Below are 13,790 nucleotides of genomic sequence, written 5' to 3' on the forward strand. Positions count from 1 at the left end.
GGAGCCTTCCAGGGAATGAGGTGGGAGTTGGCAAGAAGGGATTGGAGAACTACAATATTTGCTCTGCCTGAGGTCCACTGCCCAATTCACTGCCCCCTTGGGCTGGAGGCTGCTTCTTCAACAATCTCAAGGAAGTGATGACATAGGGATTTTCTCCCATGTGCCAATCACACTGATTCTCTGGACACAATGGTTATGGGGACATGGATTAGTCCATACAGCCTTGGGGAGAAATAAAAAGAAAATCAAGGACCCTAACTGGCATGTCTTCTCAGATTTGGAAAACATTTTTCTACAGCCCACTGATTTACAGGATAAGATACCCCACTTCTCTGATATGTACAGGTTAGGTAACTTGGGAACCTAAAAATTGCAGTGCCAGAACATGATGCTGTGCATCTGTGGCGGGACTATGGCTCTTCAGAAATCAGGAAGGAATTAGGAAAAAGAACAGAAGCCAAGAGTTTCTCACTGGTCTCCCATGTAGATTGTCGTGTTATAGGAGGGAGTGGAATTAGAGGGGGGCTTGGAAAAGTAACTTATCAAGTCTTTAAGAAAATGTTCTCCATCTGAGTCAGGTCTAAGGGGGAAATTACAGGGCCACAAGAGTTGGGTTGTTGGGTTTGTGTGGTGATGCAGGGGTGGGGGGGGGGAGGGAGGTCCTTATAACAATATTAATAATATTGGAACAATATTAATATTAAAGAGCTCACCAAAAAACTCTCTAATTGTTTGTGAGTCAGGAGAAAAGAAATTTTAATTAGGATGCAGAAGACCTGAGTTTGAGTACTACCATTAACATTAATTAGCTCTGTGATGTTGGGAAAATCAATTAAACTTTGCTGGCCTTGTTTTTTGTGTGTTTGTTTGCTTTTTTTTTTAACTTGTAAATTGAGACACCAAAAGAAGGTTTAACTAGACTGCTCACAAAGCTTCAACAGGAATTCCTCTGCATGTGAATATTTTTCTCCAAGGACAAAACGCATAGTTATCACTATTTAGCTTCTCAGTGTCCTTAGTTGGGAGTTTGGAGTCTGCTGGATCCCTATGATTGCATGTTGGTGCAGAATGGATCCAGGCAGAGCACTGAGGGTAGAAATTTGGCTCAAGCATCCAGGGCATTATAATACACCCTGTCTTGGTTTGGTAAGGATAGATATCCATGGATGTCCAAATGAGGAGTACGTAAGTAGTAATTAGGAATACTTAATCCAGAAATAAATATACTATATAGGGAATGCCAAAGGCAGTAGTAGATCAACAACTGAACACCCAGTAACGACCCAGGATAAATACCGAATACAGGCGACGTGTGCAAGGTATGGGGCCTGGTCAAAAATTTTAGGGACTGGTCTCAATGGCTTCAGAGGAGAGTTGTACTGGGAATGTAGAGCTGGAAAGGAGGAAACTAAGGCAGAAATCCAGGCAAAGAGGACAGAATGGTGGCAAAGATGGCACAATGGTAAAGAAAAGTACCATCGAATGGGAACTTGGGTTATATATTTGACAGAGCATTGAGTAGATCTTGACCCTTCTCTCCAGTGAACCAAAGTTAACAAATGTCTAAGCTGAGGGCACCATGAGAAGCGAGCTGCTAGAGATCTGCCTTCAGCCAAGATGGAGTAACAGATGACATTTACCCCTGCACCTAAAACAAATGCAAAACTGCACAAAATAGATGAAGTGATGATTGTAAGACAATGGGGGTGGGTAACGGCAGTGATTTCTAGGATTCAGGAGACAATTTGGTGAACCCTACAACTGCTCTAGTGAGAAAATTTTCAGTCTGTGGTACGTACAAGGAGGTGAAACATAGTCGAAGCCTGGTAGAGTCTTTGAGATGGAAAAAGAGTCTGGAAGACCCAGGTGACCATATTTTCAAATGCCAGAGAGAAGAAGGCTACACAGAGAGAACTTTGCACACATAGAGAGAATCTCCATTGAACATCCAGCAGAATACTGAGTGCTTGTGAGGCCAAATACCTGAGGCTAGGGAGAGATCCACCCAAAGGTATTGGTACTTGGTACTCACACAGAACTGGTAATACTGCCTGCCATGATGATTATCCTGAGTGTAACAGGAAACCAGTAAGGAGCCTGAAATAGAGCAGTGATGTGGTCAGATTGGCCCTTTAGAAACAGAGCTTTGGGTACAATATGGTGAACTGCTCAAAGAGAAGGAAATCCGAATCTAAATAAATGTACAAAATAACAAGAGATCATTAACTTTTTAAAAGGTATTGTATTGTATTGTATTGTATTGTATTGTATTGTATTGTATTGTATTAATTTTACAAATACAGGTACTTGCTATGTTCCAGGCATTGTGCTAAGTCAAAAACATGCACAATCTTAATCCAATCACTAACTGAGGTCAGAGAAGCAAATAAGTTCCTCAAGTTCACTTGGTTAAAAGTAGATGAACCATGACTCAAATGTAAACATGTGGTTCCAAAATCTCTACCTGGTCCCTAAATCACGCTGCTTTCCTGGCGTTGGCTAACTCAGTCCTGAAACTACAAATCAAAGTCCGATATTTGTCCTAGAAGTGGAACTTTGAGAGCAAAGCTCTTGACTTGACACTTGACAACACAGAAAAATAATATTAATGTGACAATAGTAACAAATAGCATTTGTTTAATATTTAATATGTATCCAGTCTAAGTGCTGTACCTGCATCCAAGCATTTAATACTCCCATCAAGCAAGAAAGGAGTCTATTTATTTGTGCCTCGGAAGAGTCTAGCTGTCAGAGCCCATATATTATCCATGCAGACATTTCACAGTTGACTGCCTTTGTATCAACTGGCCTCCTGACTTCAATGCAGAAAAGACATTAGCCTCACACCCAAGATTAATATAGTAAGAAAAGGCAGCGCTAAAAGGAGAATAACATCACAGGTAATAAACAAGCTTCTCTTTAACTGCTTTAAGATCTTTATTCAGTGTACAAAATTCAGAGACCCAGAGTGGTTCCTCCATACTAGGGGATAGTTGGTGCCTTAACAGGATAATGTGAACTTTGATTCTTTTTTCCTAAGAACTGCATGAACTTCTGAGAACTTCTTTTCCTAAGAACTGCTGAGACTTCTTTTCCTGTTTTGTGATCAAGTCCAAGGTTTAACAAAACCTACTAATCCTCAACATGAATATTTCCACGACAGAGAATCTCTGTTTTTAAGTCCAGCATTCCATGTTTTCACATTGTTCTAATTGCTTGAAGTTCTTTCCTGTATTAAATGAAGTTCCACTTTCAGTTCATATCTACCCATTGGTCTTAATTCTGTTTTCTGGTCCAAGTGGAAAAATAAGTGTATACTGCTCTACACCCGGGAGATGGCTTTCATAATCCTATCTGCAAATATCCTTATTCCATTCAGATTCCTTCATCTTTCATTCAAGAACGGAGTGTTTCAAGACACAATTATTCTTTGAGTATCGTATTTGCTAGTGGAGGTAGAATAGTGAGAAAGCAAACTTTGTTCTTGTTCTCATGTAACTTTCTATCTGATAGAAGAGACAAGAAAACAGCAATTACAGCAAAGTGTGACATGTGCTAAGATAGACGTGCGGAGGGTGATGGAAACATAAAGGAGGGGCCAAGAAACCCTGAAATCTGGAGTGAGCGCTGGCAAGAACTTTCAAGATAAAGTGATGTCTGAGTTAAGCCATAGAAGAATGAACAGGAATTAGCAGGCAAAAGGTGGATAGAGGGAAAGTGTGTAAGTGGAAGTTGGGGGTAGGAAAGCAATCCAGTAAACGGACTAGAATGCCCAAAGAGGAGGAAGTGGGAATCAGCAAGATCGGCTATGGTGTGTGTGTGTGTGTGTGTGTGTGTGTGTGTGTGTGTGTGTGTGTGTGTATAGAAGGAAATGTGTACAAGAACCTGAGGAATTTTTGTTTTTAAGTTTATGTATTTATTTTGAGAGAGAGAGAGAGAGAGAGAGACAGAGAGAGAACAAGTGAGGGAGGGGCAGAGAGAGAGAGACAGAATCCAAGCAGGGGCTCTGCTGTGCAGAGCCCAACGTGGGGCTGGAACTCGCAAATCATGGTATCACGACCTGAGCCAAAACCAAGAGGCAGACGCTTCACCAACTGAGCCACCCAGGACTGACTTTTAAACTGGATAAATACAGAGAAAATCCTAGGAGTTGCTGGAGGGGAGGTGGGCAGGGGGATGGGCTAGTGGGTGTCGGGCATTAAGGAGGGCACTTGTTGGGATGAGCAATGGGTGTGTTATATGTACCTGATGAATCACCGGGTTCTACTCCTGAAGTCAATAGTACACTGTATGGTAACTAACCTGAATTTAAATAAATAAATACATAAATTACAAAAAGAAGATAAGGTGGGCAAAAATCAGGATGGTGGCATCATCTTGTCATCATGAGGGTCACTCACATCTCATTAAGTTCAGTTTTCCAAAGTTCCTCTGATGATCTAATACTCCACATTGAATAAAATATTCCAGGTGTAACCTGACTATTGCTGAATAAAGATGGGTTATCCCCTTACTTGTTTTGGACACTGCAGAAAAAGGTCAATTTATTTTTTTTTATATCTGGACCACATTGTTTATTAATATGATTGCAATAGGCTAGAACACATTAATCCTGTTGGGGCTATATAGACACATATATTCTTTCCCTGACAGTTGTACAATTTTTGTTTTTAGTTCAGGTACAAAATGTTGCATTTATGTTTGGTATAATACATGCTTTTTAAATTTGGCCCAATATTCCAGATTGCTGAGAACATTTCAGATTTTAGTTCTGCTATCCAGATGGTAACTCAGATTAAAAAGACTATGGTCTTTAAAGTCAGAAAGTATATTGGTGAATATACTGGCCTGGCCACTTAAATCAGCCTTAGATCCTGAAGGACTTAGCATTCCTAACTGTGGTTTACTGTTGATTTAATGTAATCAAATATTGAGTATAGTATCACATGACATATCACGCAGGGATTTTATGACCTCACATCGTCACAAGAAGGGTGAATAATTTCAATAAGCTGTATTGATTAAGACTACATTCACATAACTTTTATTACAATATATCGTAATAATTGTTATATATATATCTGTATATAGACAGTAGTGCCCCCTTATTCAGGGAATACATTCCAAGACCCCCAGTGGATTCCTGAAATCACAGGAAGTACCTAAACACACTATGTTTTTTTCCTATACATACATACCTATCATGAAGTTTAATTTATAAATTAGGCATGGTAAGAGATTAACAGTAACTAGTAATAACGTACAACAATCATAACAATATGCTGCCATAAAAGTTATGTGAATGTGGTCCCTCTCAAAATAACTTATTGAGCTGTATTCACCCTTCTTGTGATGATGTGCGGTCATAAGATGCCTGTGTGATGAGACAAACTGAAGGGAAATGATCCTCTGTCCCCTTATCTGGGAGTCGGAGCTGTTTCCTGCAGTTACTGTCTCTGTGTTACTGCTGTGCTTCCTTCTTGGCTTTTCAGTCCTCTCTGATTAACCAGTTCCCTATATTAAGTTCCCTAAGTTAAGGGGCACCTGGGGGCGGAGAGGGCTCAGTTCAGCATCTGACTTCAGCGCAGGTCACGATCTCGCCGTTTGTGGGTTTGAACTCCGCATCGGGGCCCTGTGTTGACAGCTCAGAGCTTGGAGCCTGCTTCAGATTCTGTCTCCCTCTCTTTCTGTCCCTTCCCCCCCCCTCAAAAATAAATAAGCATTAAAAAATTTAAAAAAATAGATTCCCTATGTTAAAACCTGGTGTGAATCTGATTTCTTTACTAGACCCCCTTTTCATCCCAATGTCCTATCACTGGAAATTTTTATATTCTTTGGGCTAAATAAAAGGCAACCTTGGGGCACTTGGGTGGCTCAGTTGGTTAAGCAACCAACTCTTGATTTCAGCTCAGGTCATGATCTCACAGTTTGTGGGATTGAGCCCCAAATCAGGCTCTGTGCTGACAGCATGAAGCCTGTTTGGGATTCTCTCCCTCTCTCTCTGCCCCTCCTTCTTGCTTTCTCTGTCTCTCTCTCAAAATAAATAAATAAACTTAAAAAAAAAAACAACAAAAGACAACCCTGACAGACAACCCTGACAGACAATGTTGACATTTCCACAATGGAAACCTTGTCTTAGTACTAAGGCAAAGTAGCTACGGAAATGTGGGCAGAGTGCTCTCCAGAGTGCATATTTGCCCTGCCATCATCAAAACAGGAATTTATTAGCTCTTGTGTTTTCTTGTCTTGGGTTTTGTTAAGAGAGCTTTGAATTAACCCAAGAGCAGAAATTAACAGCTCTTCAGAAGTTAACTCCCCATTATAGCAAATATTGTTTAGCAAAGAATACTTGTTATTTACCAGCAACTCTTTAAGTGCTTTATATGTATAAACTCATCTATCCCCAATAAACTTATGGGGGAGTTTACCATCATCATCATCATCATCATCATCATCATCATCATCCCCATTATACAATAGGTCACAATGGACACTGTACAGTTAAAAAATTGCTTTTAGTTTGTTGTAGTGCGTTGAGGGGTGATCCTCCAAAAGATATGTCCATCCAAAGCCTGTGAAGCCAACCTATTTGGAAGAATGCTTCCTGTAGATGTAATTAAGTTAAAAACCTCAAGATGATATCGTCCTGCATTAAACAGAATGATAAAATTGAACGAGACGTGTCCTCATAAAAGAAGAAAAGGTGCCATGGAGATGGCGGCAGAGATTGGAACGATACATCTGCAAGACAAGGAAAGCTAACGATTGCTGGCCACCACCAGAAGCTAGGAGAGAGGTGTGTATTTCTTTTTATTTTTTACTTATTTTGAGAAGGAGAGCAAAGCACAAGCCGGGGGAGGGAGAGAGGGAGGGAGAGAGAGAGAGAGAGAGAGAGAGAGAGAGAGAGAGAGAGAGAATCCCAAGCAGGCTCTGCACGGTCACAGCCAGAGCCCAACACGGGATTCAAACTTACAAACCATGAGATTGTGACTTGAGCCAAAATCAAGAGTCAGAGGCTTAACCAACTGAGCCACCCAGGCACCCCTAGGAGAAAGGTATGGAACAGATTTTTCCTCAGAGCCTCCAGAAGAAACCAACTCTGGTGACACTTTGATTTTTGGATTTCTGACCTTTAAACCGTGAGATGATAAATTTCTGTGTTTTTTTTTTTAAAGTCATGTTTGTGGTAATTTGTTATGGCAGCGCTGGGAAACTAATGCATTCATAGAGTTAGTAAGCGTGAAAGCGGGGCTTGAACCCAGCTAGGTTGCTCTGGGTGCTCAACAATTAAGGTATACTTCCCTATTTGCAAAAAGCAGGTGACATGATTCATGCTGAACTCTCCCAGCAGGTGGAGCAGAGGAGATGAAAGCTATAGGATTTGAGAAAACCTTTAGAGTTTCTCCCCTAGAGCTGGGATTGGAATTGGAATTTGGGAGGGGTGGGGAGAACTCAAGGATTAGCCAATAGCAGTCCCCCATCCTCCTGCATGGTCACCATCATCTGTTTCCCCTGGAGGTGATAATACCTCTGATGGAGTGGCTTGGTGATGCTGATGTGACAGAACACGAGGAGTGAGAGCTTCTAGAGCCACAAGGAGAAACTGCCTGCCCAGGGTTGGCAACAGGAGCTTGTGGCCCTGGACCACGAACACATTAGCCATAACTAGTGTAAACACTCCTGATGGTCTGCACTATGAAAGACCCAGGGCATAATCCTGGGGGAATGGATGTGGTAGCCTTCTTAATGAAGATTGAGATGGACTTTTCTACAAGCCTAGTGAGTAGGAGCTAGAAGTAGATGCAATTTAATTTGGAAAAATTGATAAACTTATGAATGTGGCATTTATTGCACTTTACCGTTATAGGGAGTAAACTTCATAGCTGATATCCACACTTCTTTGTTAGTGCATACAAGATTTCATTAATGGGCTTCCGTGGATGGATGAGAGATCATGGATGTCCTCCAGGGAATACTGTCATTGAAACTGTATGTAAAGTGTGTGTGAGTGTGTGTGTGTGTGTGTGTGCCCACAACTTTGAAAATGTACTTCAAAAGTTCACATTATTCAGCATGGTAGGGACCACTAGTATACATGAATTGAAAGGCACCTTCCAGTTCTGATATTTTTTTGATTCAGTTATTTTCCAATGGCAAAGATTAGGGATATGTACAATTCCTTTTTTTTTTCAAGCTTCATTTATTTTGAGAGAGACAGAGACAGCACAAGTGAGGGGAGAGAGACAGGGAGACAGAGAGAATCCCAAGCAGGCTCCATGCTGTCAGTGCAGAGCTAGACATGGGGCTCGAACTCACAAACTGTGAGATCATGACCTGAGCCAAAACCAAGAGTTGGACCCTTAACCGACTTAGCCCCCCAGGTGCCCCAGGAATCTGTATAATTCTTAATATCAAAGTACCCGTGAGGTAAATAGATATTAAAAAGGTACCTTCTAGTCTTGGTCTAGTAGAATAAAGAATATAAAGACATATTCTGCTATTCTATTGTTCCTGTTCTTCTACAGCTAAAATATCCTCCCCAAACTGTATTTCAATGAACTAACCTTTGTTCTGATCATGGGACTCATGGGTTTTCAGGGTTGTTAGGCTATTTAATCCTGGATTATAACTAACAATGGCTAAATTTAGAAATCAGAGGTTTTCAGGTTGGTAATATTCTTTCAATTAAATAAACACAGCTCAGAGTATTAATTCAGGGAGATCTTATCATGTGCTCATAAAAACATCATACTTATTTTTTACCCCCCCAGGATATTGCAATACTTCAATGAGACTACAGTCTGTGGTCCATAACGAAGCTGGATAAGGCTCAGAGACGTGATGGTTCTGTAGAGAAGTGGGGATCAGAGGAATGGTTGACATATAGAAGTCTCAAAACTTCAAGTAGATGGGTAGATGGATGGGGCGATATGTTTGACAGCGAATAATGGACATTGGTTTAAAAAGGTCAGGGTAACAGGGATAAGATTTCATCCTAGGAAGGATGGGAGAAGGAAAGAGACTAGGGAAGACTCCAATTCCAGTCCATTCAATTCAACATACAATTCTTGAGACCTTGTGTGCTCCATACCTAATGCTTGGCACTGGGGATACAAGGTAAATGAGGCCTTCTCCCTGTCCTTGTAAAACTCATGTTCTGCAGAAAGAGAAACAGAAAGAGAGAGAGAGAGAACATTATGAGCAGTTAATCTAATCCAATTTGATAAGGGCTGCCAGAGAGGTATAAACTAAGACAGGAAACTACTACTTCTGCAGAAGTTAAGGAAAGACTTTGGGAGGGAGTATATTGGTTAGAAACATGCTATGTGCTATAAGTAATAGACCCCAGATGTATAAGTTTATTTTGGCTCATGTAACAGTATCAGTGATTGAATGGGTCTGTAGATTGACTCCTCACCACAGAGTATTTCAGAGACCCAGACTGACGGAGGCTGGGCCATCTTCAATGCAGAGTTCCCCAAATCATGCTGTGCTTCTCTGTGTCAGCAGGCAGAAGTGGAAAAGACACATGGATAAGCCAACTCAAGAGATTTTTATAAACTACGCCCAGAAATGGTAGTATCACTAGGAAGTGATATTACATTCCATGCCTAGAACTAAGGCACATGGCGATACCTACCAACACGGGAGGCTAAAAAATGTAAAGTAGTTGCGTGATCACGAAGAAGAGAAGAGAATGCAGTTTTGTAAACAGCTAGCAGTATCTGAGCAGAATTTTGTAGGACAAGAAAGAGTTCACTAGTTCACTAGTTCACCAGGTTCGAAGGATTGAAGGTGCACTGTGATTATATATAGAAACATTGCAAACTTCCAAGCAAAACTGAACATTCTGTACATCCCTTCTCAATTACCTGCCACCCAGCCCTGCCACCTCTGAAAAGTTTGTTTTCATAATTGTCTCCAAACACACTCTAGAGAAAGGAGAAAAATAAAGACTTATTTCTGTGTTCCTAGTGTTACATACATTTATATCAGGGTAAATAATCACGTGGCTGTATTTTTTCCATGCTGTAGTGTATAGTAAGGGCAATCAATCTTAGTTCTAAGACTAGAGAATCAGAAAAACTTGGAAACGTTTATGTCTTCTTCCATGCAGAGGCAAACTAATTTAACTTACTGATTCAATAAGAGCCCATCCAGAAAACAAAAACACGCCAAGTAAATTAAATAGAGGGACATTAATATAGGGAATTAGTTACAAGGATGCTGGAAGAGATGAAAGAAGAAAAGGGAAGGTGAAAAATGAAATTAGGAACTCTAGGAGGACACTTCCATCCTGAGGGCTGGTGGGAAAATGGAGGTGGGGGTGGGGAGTGCTACCAGAGTGGGAGCCAGGACTAGAGGTATCAGAAGAGGGGAGGGAAGGTGCTGCAGCCACAAAGAGACACCAACCAGAGCACAGAAAGGGCGATGCACCCCAACCCTGCATCTGCCCTTGCTTCAGTCAGCCCCTGGGGATTTCAACTGGCTCCTCTAACACCTCTGTAGGTTTATTTTAATATTTATTTATTTTTGAGAGAGAGACAAGAGTGTCAGCGGGGGAGGGGCAGTGAGAGAGGAACACACAGAATCCTAAGCAGGCTGCAGGCTCTGAGCTGTCAGCACAGTCTGATGCGGGGCTGCAACTCAGGAGCTGGGAGATCATGACAGGAGCTGAAGTCCACCGCTCCATCTGCTGAGCCACCCAGGCACGCCACACCCCTGTAGTTTTCAAGGACCTGCTTTCCCATGATACAGATAAGGAAAGAGCAGGAAATGGATCTGAAAGCAAACAAGCAAGTGGCTGGCCGCCTGTCTTGATTGTATTCACAACAGCTAATTTTCCATTTAAGTCAACAATGAGAGTAAGTTTCATTCCCTGCTTTAAGGGTTACAATGGCTCTGCACTGCTTTATGGCTGTTGTTTTCTGAAGCGGTGGAAGCTTTAACAAGCTAGGTTAATAGAAAAGCAGAACATGGAATTTTGTTTGTTTTTGTTTTGTTTTGTCATAGTCTCTGCAATTAAGTTAGGAAAAGGATAGAAAGTTAAACTTTGGAAACAAATAGCCATTTGATTTCTTCACTCCATATTTGAAGATTCTAGCTGATGTAATTGAAAACTAAAATAATCAGGTTGGCTTATATTTCCACAGTCCTTTGTGACAATGAATTGAACAGTGCTAGACGGCTCAAAACATTTTCACAATCATTTTATTCTCAGATACTCACTCTCCCTCTGAAAATTAGTAGATCCGGGAAAGATTCCCTTTTTTTAGGAGAGAGAAAAGACCTAGGGAAAGTCAGTACCTTTCACGGAGTCTCAGTTTTGGATGGTTACAAATCAAGAATGAGATCTGTTAACCTTAAAAAATAAAGCTGTCAGTTATTTTACCAGCAAAATGGGTTATTTGAGAATAGCAGAGAATTACAATTTGAGAAAGCAAGCTCTAGGCAATTCAGGAAAACAAAGGAGAGAAAAGGGAGAGGTTAAGAGGAACGTTGTAAACATAAAGGTCCATTGGAGGACAGTGGGACTCTGAAGTATGGTGGCTTCTCATTGGCTGAGTCGTGGCTGTCTCTCATTGGCTGGGCTATTGCTGGGGGAGGAGGAAAACCTTTCCTATTCCTGCCGGGAATGTAAAGTAGTGGTTAAAGTAGTATTTGCTTACAGGTAAGTCTTCTGGTTAAGTCTGCAATTGACAAGGAGTGGTAGGGGGTAGTGCTCCCCCTGCTGGCTTCCTGATTCTATTTTAGTGATGAGGTTTCCTTTGATTAGTTTTCACAGATCCTAGCTCTCTAATTTTGAATACTTGCACTCTTTGCACTAAACTGGTGGATGGGGTCCTGTGGAGAACTTCCCTGTTTTCAAACCTCATCCTTATCCACATTTAGTAAGCGCTCCTTGAAACGCTGGGGAAAACTTACTAATGCGTCTCTCATTTTGAAGTCATTTCACTCCAGGGACCATTGAATTGGTAATGAAACTAGATATTTTCCCAAACAAATCCTGTATTGGTTTCCTAATTAGGGCATCTGCACAACTGGGCAGCTAAAAATAACAGAAATGTATTGTTTCACAGGCTTAGAGGCTAGAAGTCTAAAATCAAGATGTCAGCAGTCCCAGTGGCTTCCCCACCTCCCCCCAAGCTGGCAGATGAGAATTCTTCCTTGCTTCTTCTACCTTCTTGTGGTTGCAGGAAATCTTTGGAATCCTGCATCATCTAGTCTCTGCCTCTGTCTTCTCTTGTCCTTCTCCCCTGTGCATCTATGTCTGTGTGTCCAAATTTCTCTCTTCTTGTAAGGATACCAGCTTTATTGAATTTACAACCCATCCTAATTCAGTATAACTTCATCTTGATTATATCTACAAAATCTTTATTTCTAACTAAGGTTCCATTCACAACTTTTGGGTAGACAAATTTTGGAGAGGAACTATTTTTTCCTCTATCAGTGCAAAAACCAATGTAGTAGCAAATTATATTCCAAAAATCCATAAGGACAAAGCAGGCTTTAGCTAGTTTTAAATATTAGTGTTCCATTCTTTATGCCCTGTTCCAAAGCCCCAGAATTTTCCGTTTTAAGTATTTTAAATAAAATATACTAAGCTCTAGAGATGCAGATACCAAAAGCATTGAATTTCGTGTGAAATAAACTTGAGTTTGGTTTTTTGCTTGGCTACCACCTGGTTCTCTATCTCAGTTTTGTATTTGGAAAAGCAGGAACCTTATTAATTGCACTATCAATATTACAGGTATATGTACATCATAAAAAGTGTTAGAGTTATCCAAGATATGGAAACAACCCAACTGTATATGTATGTGTGTGTGTGTGTGTGTGTGTGTGTGTGTAATCTATGTCTGTCTATCTCTATCTATCTATCTATCTATCTATCTATCTATATCATCTTCTTTATATATGTGTGTATGTGTGTATATATGATGGAATATTATAGGTATGTGTACATCATAAAAAGTATTAGGGTTATCCAAGATATGGAAGCAACCCAACTGTGTGTGTGTGTGTGTGTGTGTGTGTATACACACATCTTGCCATTTGCAACAACATCAGTGGACCCAGAGGTTATAATGCTGAGTGAAAGAAGTTAGTCACAGAAAGATGAATAGTATATGATTTCACTCATGGAATTTAAGAAACAAAACAAATGAAGAAAGAAGAAAAGAGACAAACAAAAACACAAATTCTTAAATACAAAGAACAAACTGGTGGTTGCCAGAGGGGAGGTGGATGGGAGGAAGGGTGAAATAGATAAAGGAGATTAAGAGTGTGCTTATTGTTATAAGCACTGAGAAATGTATAGAATTGTTGAATCGTACTGTATACCTGAAACTAATATAACACTGTGTATAAATTCTACTTTAAAGAAAAATGAAATGAAACAGTTAAGTGTGTTGCAAATTCTATAGGGTACAAAATTATAGGTCCTAATAGTATTAGGGAAGGCAGCCATCACTGAGTACTTTACAAGGTAACATAATTGGGATTAAAGGCAAATAGGAGAGAGCTTTCTATTCAGGCCCCTTTAAACTTAGTGTAAATTTTGACATGTCCACCAAAACCTTGTTGGGAGACACAGTAAACAAACTAGATGGGGACACCTGAGTGGCTTAGTTGGTTAGGCGTCCGATTCTTGATTTTGGCTCAGGTCACAATCTCACAGTTTGTGAGATCAAGCCCTGTATCAGGCTCTGTGCTGCCAGCAGGGAGCCTGCTTAGGATTGTCTCTCTCTCCCTCTCTTTCTGCCCCTCTCCTGCTCTCTTCTCTCAAAATA

Source organism: Acinonyx jubatus, chromosome F2 (assembly GCF_027475565.1).
Source record: "Acinonyx jubatus isolate Ajub_Pintada_27869175 chromosome F2, VMU_Ajub_asm_v1.0, whole genome shotgun sequence".
NCBI lineage: Eukaryota > Metazoa > Chordata > Mammalia > Carnivora > Felidae > Acinonyx > Acinonyx jubatus.